The sequence below is a fragment of the Neolamprologus brichardi genome, chromosome 10 (genome assembly GCF_056152115.1).
Source record: "Neolamprologus brichardi isolate AB-2024 chromosome 10, ASM5615211v1, whole genome shotgun sequence".
In the NCBI taxonomy this organism is placed as follows: Eukaryota; Metazoa; Chordata; class Actinopteri; order Cichliformes; family Cichlidae; genus Neolamprologus; species Neolamprologus brichardi.
This window is the reverse complement of record NC_142113.1, coordinates 23433372-23445012: the sequence shown is the minus strand read 5'-3', so window position 1 is coordinate 23445012 and position 11641 is coordinate 23433372.

Genomic DNA, 11641 nt, shown 5'->3' with positions numbered 1-11641 from the left:
TGAAGAATAAAGGTGGCCATGCAAAATATTCTTTTTTAAGCTCTGTTTTTGCCTTATTTACTGTTAGTTTGTGTTTGTACCTATTTCCCAGTTTCCTAGAAAAATATAAAGAAGAGAGAGTGGCTCAACGCTTTTGCACAGTAGTGTAAATTCAAACAGAATCCTCCACAGACTCTTAACAATCTACAGAAAGTGTGTAATGAGTAAAAATTAAATTGTTACAAAGGCAAAAAAGAGAGAAAAAAAATCTGTTTTGATTTAAACAACTGACCATACATATATATTTGAATAAAACATACATGATATAATGTATTTAATTTGTTGTGCAGAATAAAACTGTTCCTTTTTTGCACTTTTGTGACTGAACTCTAGCTAAACCTTTTCTGGTCATGTTGTGGAAAATGAGCATGCCCTAAAAGACTGTTTAATGACTCATATTTTAACAAATGTATACATTCAACATGTAAGTGAGGGGAACAGCCCAGTCAGTGCTGTAGTTTATGAGGAATGCTTGTCTGTGGGATGAATTACAGCTACTGGTCAGCAGCTGCTTTTTAAAACCCACCTTCATCACCCACACACTACACACAATAACAAGACCCACTAACAAGCAGACCATAGTGGTACACTGAGGGAGTTCTTGTTTAGATGAGCCGCCTGGCTTCCCAAAAACATCCAGGCAAAAACACGCTAAAACAAAAAGAAAGGATCTGTGTGGTCTATGATAAAAAAAACCTGGAAACTAAATTGTTGATATAAATGTGACTGCATAAACAATGTGCCTCCTAGCCTTCCTACTATATGTGTTTTTCCCTTTTTTTGGACTACTTTAGCCTAACTCTTTGCAGGAATGCCAAATAGCAGTAGTGAGAAAGAAACATGAAAGAGATGACCAAACAGTGCACAGACATCTAAAGCCATATACCCACAAACTCTCAGGAAATTAACCAGTCTTGCTTTTGTTTCAGTTTATGTCCTAAAAGCTTGTTTATCTGCATTCATCTCTTTGCACTTAATCCATTACCTGTGCTGAACCAGGCTGCAGAATGGAAAGGGAGCTCTTCCAATATATTTACAAGGTACCATAGCAAACGTTTCATTCACTATGCAGGTAAAAGTGTATGTTTAAAGCTTCCGCACATGTTTGCGGGATGTGTGAATTGTTTAGATGAGGGGGGAGCTGAACAGACATCCCTGAAGAATGCTCTTAAAACCTGTTTATAGCCTTCTGGGGGCTTCAGGGACTTTGGTGGCTTTAGGAAGACTGAAAGAGGGAGAGTTAAACTCCTTTGCATAATGACTTCCAGACTATCGCGTGTTGCTTCTCTTTTATGCTGCATACCCCTGTCAGGGTCCATCAACGAGTTTATCCCTCTGTGAGACAAACGTTTTATGGCACAGATTTGGGGTTTGACTGATTTATGTCTCAGACAAAACTGCTTGGCTTACTAGAAAAGAAAGAGCAAGACCGTACTGATACATCAGATACATTCAGAAAAATTTGTTGTTAAAGCTTTTCATGGTGATCATACACAGCTAACTTTATTTTTCCAGCAGATGGGAACAAACCACGCTTTTTGCCCTATGGCAGCTGGGATAGGCTCCAGCCAGCCTGCAACGCTGAATCAGATAAAACCTCAAGGAAATGGATAGATAAATGAGATAAGATGAGGTTGTGCTATTACAAAAATTGTTATTTTGTGAACATTACCCCATCTTCCTCCCGTAGTTCAAAAAACTTATTGTGTAGAGTAAAACACTCTCCAGTGCTCACATTTTCCAAATACATATTCGTTTTTTTTCCTATAATCTGATTATAATGATGTTTCTCCGGCTTACATGCAGAGTGTACAGAACCTGCTTCCTTTCTGATGAGTAGGTCAGCATTTTGTCAGTCAAAGTCAGCACTTAAGAGTAAAAAGGGCCAGCTGAGTTTTGGGTACTGTGGCGGATCAGCCCCTGCCAAGAGTAACAGCCCATTCTTTTCAAATTTAAGTAAGTTCCAGTAAAGTCAAATATATTTCCCCAAATGCCCCCCCCCCCCCCCCCCCCCCCCCCCCCCGCCAAAAAAAAGGGCTTCATACATAAATGCAAAAATGGAAAATGCTCACACTGACTGAAAATTTTTGGAAATCACTCAGTAGCTAGATCCCAACACTCGGGCCACTTTAGGTCCACTGCAGGCTTCTAGTGAGATGTAATGATATAACTGAATCTCCACTCTCTCTACGTTGAAAAGCTAACTCATTTACAGGTGCGCTAAAGTTTGCCCTCTGGGTTGTTTTGGTTAGCTCTTTCAGATGGTTCTGCTGATTTTGGTGACATCATGTCTGCCCTGGTTTAAAACTCTGAAAAAAAAAATCAGGACTGCAGACAGACATAATTATTTCAGTTCTGCTTCTAAGGGTTTATTCATAGAGAAACACTAGAAAGTACCTAAATATAACTGGCTGAATGAGATATCTGATTGGGACAATTCAAACATTTTTCTTTCTCTTTCACTTCTGCCTAACTCTATCGCTGTCATTCTCCCAGAAATCTGCCGTACTTTCTTCAACTGGCTGTAGTTTTAAGGCACATGCAGTTTTTTGGACTCAAGTGAGCAGTTTGGTTTTGCATGAAATCTGAAGAACACCTAGGGGCCTGCTGTCTTACTCTCTGCACAAGCTACTCTTTGAAAGGTTGCCATCCTCCCTCTGCTCCTTGATTGCTTGAGCACATGTTTGAGGGAGTGTATTTTTCTATGATTCTCTGTGCTGTTACCAGTCAAGCACCCTTTTCTAAATGAGAACAAAGTGCTCTGGATGTCAGTATAACCTGACAGCCAGCAGCAGTGCTACAAATCCAGGGTCATACAAAACTATGCTTTTGTGGATTTAGTGGGCTCATAATTTACACATTGGAGATGATCTGACCACCTTGCTCACTCGGAACATTTTAAATGCCAAGCTGTGAGTCAAGTTTAATTGTGTAGTCTTGAGCCACAAAGATGATCTCGTAAGACTGTATATTACTCACGTTCTGAGTGTAATGTATCCCTTTTTTAAATTAATGGAACTTGAAAAATGAGATAAAGACAATAAACATGTTAATAACGAATGAAACAAATACTCAAACACAGGAGAGGCAACACAGCCAACTGGGTCATGGAACACCAGTACAAGAAGGAAAGTTTAAAAAAAAAAAAAAAAAAAGAGCCAGCCAGCGTCTGTTAATCTGCCTTTCTCATTTGTGTCTTTTATTGCTGTGGGAACTTATGAAACAGCAGACAGAAGGGAGGTTTCCAGTCCTTGTGCGGTATTAAGTGTGCAACCAACGGCCCTCTGTGGACTAAGAGTTGTTCTCTCTAGAGAAACAACCTCTTGGGTCATGTTTGTAAAGGTTTACTTGGTCTTCCCCCAGACGATAACTGCTTTGTTTATGTAATAAAGTAACTTACACAGTAAAAAGAATTTAAATATTAAAAATAAAATAACAGAACAGTGCATCATTTTAAAATGGAAGAATTTACCATATAATTTTTGTGGATATTTTCGCATAAGCTTTTTTTTTTTTTTTTACCACAAATTCCCTTTTATCATTTTTTTTTCATTAACAGAAACTTTATTTTAATGAAAAAAAGGTTGCAGATTATTTACTATTTACTTTTTTCTTGCTTATTTCTCTTTTTTTTCATGTTTTCTTCACAGTGTGGGCCCAGATCATGATCCTAGGCACACAAAAAATACAGTTTACATGAAAGATTTATACTAAAAATAGATGCAGCCGAGCGTTAAAGACTTTTTTTGTTATTTTAATGTTGATCGTTCTTCTTACTTTTCAGTATAAATGATTAGCTAAATAGCCTAAAATACTTCTAAAAAGTAGTTGCCTTGCTCTGCAAATATCCTCTGGCCTTTGGAAAAGTTTGCTCTTCATTTGGCCAATTGCTAAAATTTGAAATTGTTTAGTTTTTTTAAATATTAAAAGTATAACCATATTTTCTCTATGGTTTTTAAAGCCATAAAAAGATCAATTAAAATATGAGCTAATGTGTTTTATTGCACATCCATGCTATTAAAAAAGGTCTTTTATTTTTCCCAACAAAATATAAGTTTGAGTCAAATTTCCCATTAATGTCAGTGCAATATATATCGAGTCATATAACATGCATCTTGAAGGAAGTCTCTTTAAAATAAATTATCCACTAGAGCCTGGTAGGTCAAGGAAGGCCTCACCCACGTGCCCTTCCTCTTGTATTTCACAATAAGTTACGACCTGTTGGTGCATCTGCCTAAGCTGCCTGTTCTTTCATTAGAAAGAGCTGTGTCAATATTAGTGAAGTTGTAATTCACTGTTATGCTGAATGGTTAGATAATGCTTCCATGACAGGAGGATTTGAGGAGTCAAATGAGGTGTGTGCTAACGCATATGCTTCAGTGCAATCACTCGCAAACTCACTTATGTGCTTGTACAGTACCCACAATAAAGGAGGGGGAAGAACAGAGAAAGACAGAAACACAAATGTACAGAAAGTTATACAGGAACGAAACACTATGTGTGTTTAAATGGCCTGCATTTATATAGCGCCTTACTAGTCCCTAAGGACCCCAAAGCGCTTTACATATCCAGTCATCCACCCATTCACACACACATTCACACACTGGTGATGGCAAGCTACATTGTAGCCACAGCCGCCCTGGGGCGCACTGACAGAGGCGAGGCTGCCGGACACTGGCGCCACCGGGCCCTCTGGCCACCACCAGTAGGCAACGGGTGAAGTGTCTTGCCCAAGGACACAACGACCGAGACTGTCCAAGCCGGGGCTCGAACTGGCAACCTTCTGATTACAAGGCGAACTCCCAACTCTTCAGCCACGATCGCCTCCATGCATGGAGCAGATATCCGTCCTGCTGATGTGTTAAGGACCTTCTACAGCCCCGTCCAGCTCTCCTAGAGTAACTGCCTGTCTCCTGTAATCTCCTCCACACTCTTGAGACTGTGCTGGAAGACACACCAAACTTTCTGGGGTTGATTTCATTAACACAAAAGCAGCTAACTGACAACTGATTAACAACCTCCTCTGCTACTTAACTGACCTTATAAAAACCCCAGAAGTTTAACTGATTTCATGCTATACAATGAATAAAAAGTGTTCCTTTATTTCGTTTTATTTGTATGATTTACCAGAGTTATTAATTTATTTGCAGCTTTAATGCTGCCCATTCCCAAATTTCTAGGGTTATTTCCAGTTTTTCCTGTTATCCTCAAGTGTATTGGTTAATTTAGGGTTGTCTGAATTAATATGAGTTCTTCTAACTGCTTCTTCTGATGTATTTTATTGACCAATCACTGATTCTCGTGCTGAACAGTATTTAGTCTGGCACTCCCTTTAACCTTTATTGATTTATTGCTGTTCTTTTCAGTAAAGCACCTTGAGGCCACGTTTTGTTTTGATTGGTATTATTTGCAGACTTGGACAGAATGGTCTGGACAGTTGAAAGACACCCACCCTTAATGGGTCTGACTTGTTTTTGACCTTAAATGACCCATAGTTGTAAAAATTATGTTTGTCTGCCAGATAGCCAGGCCTGTACAGGGTGTAACTCTCATGCGACCTTTGCTGACCTGGACAAGATAAGTGGGTATCAAAGAGAAAGAGGTCCACATTGTGTCAGAGAAGCTGTCAATAACACACCAGTCAAGCCAACTTTGCAACGCATTCCTGTGATTTTTTTAAGGGTATCTGGTGTCAAACGCCACCCATTTGGGAATCCTAGCTCCTAAAAACAAATGTTAGGGATTACTTCCAAATACTATTTGACATCTACGCATTACCCCTCATGTCCTGAGGGGGCTCATTTAGTTTGTGTTGATAGACAGCTTGTGTAATCCAATCCTCAGGTACTGCAACCTGTCCAGAGTCATTACTTTGTGCTGAAGTACACACAATGCTGCTTTTTAATGTAAATTGGTAGTGATTTGCCAGACATCATTGGTTGTAAAAAAAAAAAAAAAAAAAAAAAAAAAATCTCATTACCAGATAGAGAAAAAAATACAAGGAAGACACTTTTTTTCTGTTTCTTACAGGATTGTTCACTGTTGAGCTCTTGAACTCTGCTGATGATGAGTGATTGCAGCTGCTGAAACCCAAAACTTGCTCTGTGTGTTCACTTTCAATCACTCTGCCACACACGTACGTACCAGAGATAAGGCATACAGCACATACAAAAAACTCACACACTCAAGTGCTATGCTTTCTCTCAATGTGTTTCCTTTCTAAATCATCCATACACAATAAGGGAGCTTCTTGTGGCCTTTCTGATGCACAACTTACCAGCTTGAGCCTAGTAGAGGATGAACTTTGATGTTAAGAAACATGTGGAAAACCTTGATCTCAAATAAATGAATAGATCAGAGTAGATGATTGGCTTGTTGTGGTTATTTTGTCACCAGGTGACATATTGGCATTGGCATCGATCTAGAAAACATATTTTGAGGAAATGTTTCCACATAGTGTCTTCAAGAACGTAAATCAAAAAGGAATGACATCATCTTCATACTCTCAGATGGGTTTCTGTTGGACAGTATGACATGCCAAGCATTCACTTCCTCTCATGTAATTGCTGAATCAGTTTCACAGTCTGTTTTTTTCAGGAACAAACTGTATGTTGAGGTGTGAAAATGACTGGTTTGTTTGTCATTGCTGAAGGATGACAGCATGGGGAAATTGCTGTCATTATTTCCTTGCAATAAAAGAGTCCTGTTATGTCATCGGCAAGTTTCAATCTGTATTATTATCCTGTAAACAGTCAGATAAGCCGTTTCATGTGTATTTTAATTGGAAATGTAATAGAGAGCGTTTTCTGTGTGCTAAAACCAGCACAATGTGAAGCAGGTGAAGACCAACACCTGTTGACCAAACAACAAGAAAACAGTTTTATTGGTTGCACAAATCTTGTTTAAAATGTGCCCAGGACACAGGTTAGATATTTCTACTAGCTGTGACTGGCTCAACTAATTAACCATTACTCCTTCAAAGAATTCAAAATATGTTGCAACGGATAAGGCTGTATATTAGCATGAAAACATAAACAGTCAAACTCATGTGTCATTTAATGACAATGATAGTCTAATATATTTTATTTCTTATTCATTACTTTTTACTTTTTTTTAATACTAACTTTTTTTTTCCAAAATGTGCCACTGTTTGTTTTTCATTGTTAGCACAGCATGTGAGGCTGGCATGACTGCAATATTATTATGCTTGCACAAGAAAACAAAATAACAATTAAAGTTTTGACTCTTGAATATTGCATAAAGGGTTTCCGGGAGACAGTCTGCACTAATTCCTGCTATGCAGGAAGAAAATTACTTTGTGAAGGGGCCTGAGGCTGTGAAAGCAGGTTTGTTTATTCATCCACTGAACACTGCTGACACCAAGTGGACCTTAGTGAACAGTGCATCAATGTTGTTAAAAAGCTGAGGTTAAAAGTTTACACACACTCATTTTTCCTTCCCAGGGAATGATTTACAGTACACACCTTTAATGACTTAAAAAAAATCCAACTTGTCAAGCAAGTGGTACCTCACCCAGATGATTTTGGTAGCTATTAAGAAGCCAGGATTGGGTATTTGACTAATTTTTTTGGCAGAATTGGCCAGATGGTGTCAGACCTGGGTTGAGGCTGGTGCTGGGGATCATGGTCCTGTTTGAACTGTGTCCAAGTTTCAACCATCTAGCTCAGGGGTGTCAAACTCAAATACACAGTGGGCCAAAATTCAAAACTGGAACAAAGTCGCGGGCTAACATTAATATTTATTGGAAAAAAAAAAAAAATCTTCCTCCAGATATAAGAATGAATCTTTTCTTATGGACTCAAATAAGTTCTGCTGGAAAACTGAATATGGAACAAGCAAAGCTTAATACTAAACAATATATATATTAGCTGTATAATACCAGTAGGCCAGCTCTAATAGTAATTTGGTATGTCTTCGCGGGCCAAATTACATTTGGCTGCGGGCCAAATTTGGCCCGCGGGCCAGAGTTTGACACCTATGATCTAGCTCTTCAATTTGGATGTAGTTCTACTTCTTCTCATTTTTGAAATATACCAGGACCACTGGCAGCCCAAGATCATGAAGCTACTATCACCATCCTTAAAAGCTGCTAAAGTATTCTTAGATTTAAAAGCCTCACCTTTATGCCTCCAAACTCTTGTCACTGTGGCCCGATAGTTTAATCTTTGTCTCATTTGACTCTAAAACTTTTGTCCAAAAGGTGGTCTGCTCAGCCATGAGGGCAGCTGCAAATTTCAGTCATGCTTGAATGTGCTGATTTTGAAGCAGAGGCTTTATTGGTCATCCCATTTCAGTTTGTGGTGATTCCCCAGCAACTCATTCACAAACTGGATCTGATGGGGATCAGCACCTCACTGTGTAACTGGCTGCTGGATTTCCTGACAGGAAGAAAGCAGACAGCACGGGTTGGCAGCAACACCTCCAGCACAAGAACACTGAATACAGCGGCTCCCCAAGGATGTGTGTTGAGCCCCCTTCTCTTCACTCTGCTGATGCACGACTGCACACCATCACACAGCTTCAGCCTTTTCATAAAGTTTGCAGACAGCTGTGGGAGGTCACATCAGCAACAACGATGAGGCCTACTACAGGAGTGAAGTTAAACATATGGCCGAGTGGTGCAGCAACAACACCTTGTACCTGAATGTGGAGAAGACTAAGAAGATCATCATAGACTTTAGGAGAACTCACACCCTGCACACCCCACTAACCATCAATGTTGCTGCTGTGGAGAGGGTAAGCAGCACCAAGTTCCTGGGTGTGCACCTGGGTGTGTGGTCAGCAAAGCCCAACAGCGACTCTACTTCCCCTGCAAACTGAGGAGAGCAAGAGCCTCAACCCCCATTATGAGCACCTTCTACAGAGGCACCATTGAAAGTATCCTCACCAGCTGCATCACTGTGTGGTATGACTCCTGCACTGGGTCCTGCCGAAAAAAGTTACAACAGTAGTGAGAGCAACAGAGAGGATCTTGGGTACTTCTCCTCCCTCCCTCCAGGACATCTACTGCACCCGCCTCTGCATTACAGGTGACTCCACTCATCCGTCCAACAGCTTCTTCAGTTTGCTGCCATCAGGAAGAAGACTGAAGAGCCTCCAGGCTAGAACCACCTAGCAGACCGAGAGACAGCTTCGTCCATCAGGCTGTCAGGATGCTGAATTCACTCCATGCTCTCACACACACGAATTTCAGACCTGCATTCACCTCTTCCCTCTGAACCCTCGACCCCCCCAAAAGTACAAATTCTGACCCACCACCATTGCACTTGCACTGACTGCCCAACTCCCACTTGCACACGAACTTGCCCACAATCATTATGATAGTGTTGGGCACTGCTGTTTTAATCATTTTATAGTATTGTATTGTGCTGTACATAAGACTTTTATTTTGTATTATTTATTTATTTTTCTTTTTTAAGTCTTTATATTGTTTTAGTGTACACTGAGAGCCATGGGAGCATGGCAATTTCAAATTCCTGTGTATGACTGTACATGTGGTCTTTGACAATAAAGCTGACTTTGACTTTGGTGATGTAAAACTCACCTTGCTGTGAAAGGTTATACTGATGTTTGAGCAGTTTCCACTTCATACTAGGCTTGAGGCTTGGTAGTTGTTCCTGAACATCTTAACCAATTTCCTCTCATATGAGGGTGGCAGTTTGGGTCTCCTTCCAGACCTTGGCAAAATGTTGACACAATAATTTGTACTTACATACAACTGATTGAGCTGATGATCTTAGTATTTGCTGTTTAAAATACCTCCAAGAAGGCTTTCCAACTTGTGTAGAGCTATAATTCTCCTTCTTAGATCTTGAGTCTTCAGTCTCAATCAACTGGACTTTCCCATTGTTCTGAGTATTGGTCAATCCAATGAGTGCTGTCAAGCAAATCCTTTTTATGCAGCCAATAAAAAATAAACAGATGTATGCAATCATGATCAACTAATCAACTAATGAGTAGTTAATTGGTTTGGGCCTTGTGAAGCTAAAAGACACCATAGAGTCTTCAGCATCATTATTTAAAGATTTTGGCGAGTTCAAACATGTGTATCCAATTGTTGCTTCTTAAAGTCATTAAACATGTAAGCTGTAAAATCATTAATTTAAGACCACATCTCTGTAATTCTTTCTTCACATTTAAATGTTAAAAAACACAACTTTAAAAAGTTAACTGTTAACAGTTTGGATTTTTTTTCACTTCTTTGCAGTTTTTACTGTGGAAATTGTGTAGAAATTAAAAAGAATCTCTGTTTGTTTGGGGTTTTTTTTTACATAAAGTACAAAGAGATGGATGTGGAACACGTTAGTTTTGTACTCCTTCGGTTAAAAGACCCTATTCGTATGAGTAATGATGAGTCATGATGAGTCATGATTTGTAGAAACAAGATTTGTTGAAGACCTGGAGAAAATAGGTCACATAGCAGAAAGAGGCAGCTTTGATTTCTATCTACACATTGTAGTGTAGTATATTGTATAAAAAAACATTACACTGATTCAGTTGAGCTAAGCTATATTTTTCTCATACAAGCAGCCAAAGCACATTAAAGCATCTTATTCACTGCAGAAACAACACTAGTGCTAGTGCCTGCTGCAATTTCAGCAAGTCTTTCATTACATAGGTCTTCCACGTGTTACAGTATATTCCTTTGAAATCCCATTTCTTGCCTTGTAATTATACAAGTTTTTATTACAAGGTAGGCCTATTAAATGTTATTGAGGACAATTTCTCTTCCATTGGAAGAGAAAGTGCACATAATACACAAACATAATGTTCGAGGAAAAATGAAAAATACAGGCAAAGACTTCAAGAATAGCAGGTAATTGAAAAGCAATGTGCTAAAATACTCCAGATGGTTTTTAGTCCACCCAGCGAACAAGCTGTGGAAACCCAGACCCAACTGTAAACGTGCTGAATTGCAGGGATCACATTACCGTAAATATTCTAAAAGAGTTGATTGTAATTGGATTCCTTGGGGAAAAAAATGTCATCGTTTCCTTTTTTCTTCATGTTTCCTTCATGGGGAGCTTCCAGTGAATTGTGAATGCAGGTGTTACTGTTGCTCTCCTTTGAACTGAAGTGCAGTTGTCGATGACGTATCTTGGTGCTCTTATTTTGAGACTGTTGTATAACACAACTATTTAGTATGTTCAGTATGTGTGTTTAGTTCTTTAGTGTAACATTACCCTGTTACTTTGGATGAGGTGACCTTTGTATTTACAGCTAGTCAAAAGTTCACATACTGTGCACTTCCACAGTATGGGCATGAATGTCATGGCAATTTGGGGCTTTTAATGATTTCTCAGTTCTGTTGCTGGAACACCAGTGAAGGAACCTTTACATCAACCAAGAAAGAAGCACCTGTTCCAAGCTCGACTGACGTTTGTATCTACCCAGGTGGACAAGCCAAATAAAGTTTTATTATAAGATGAGATAAAGATTGAGCAAAGTTGGATGCTCCAACTAGATAATGATCCAAAACACACATCAAAGGTAGTTTTTGAATGGATAGAGCAGGCAAACATTAAGCTTCCAGAATAGCCTTCCCAATGTCTTGATCTCAACCCTATTGAAAACATATGGA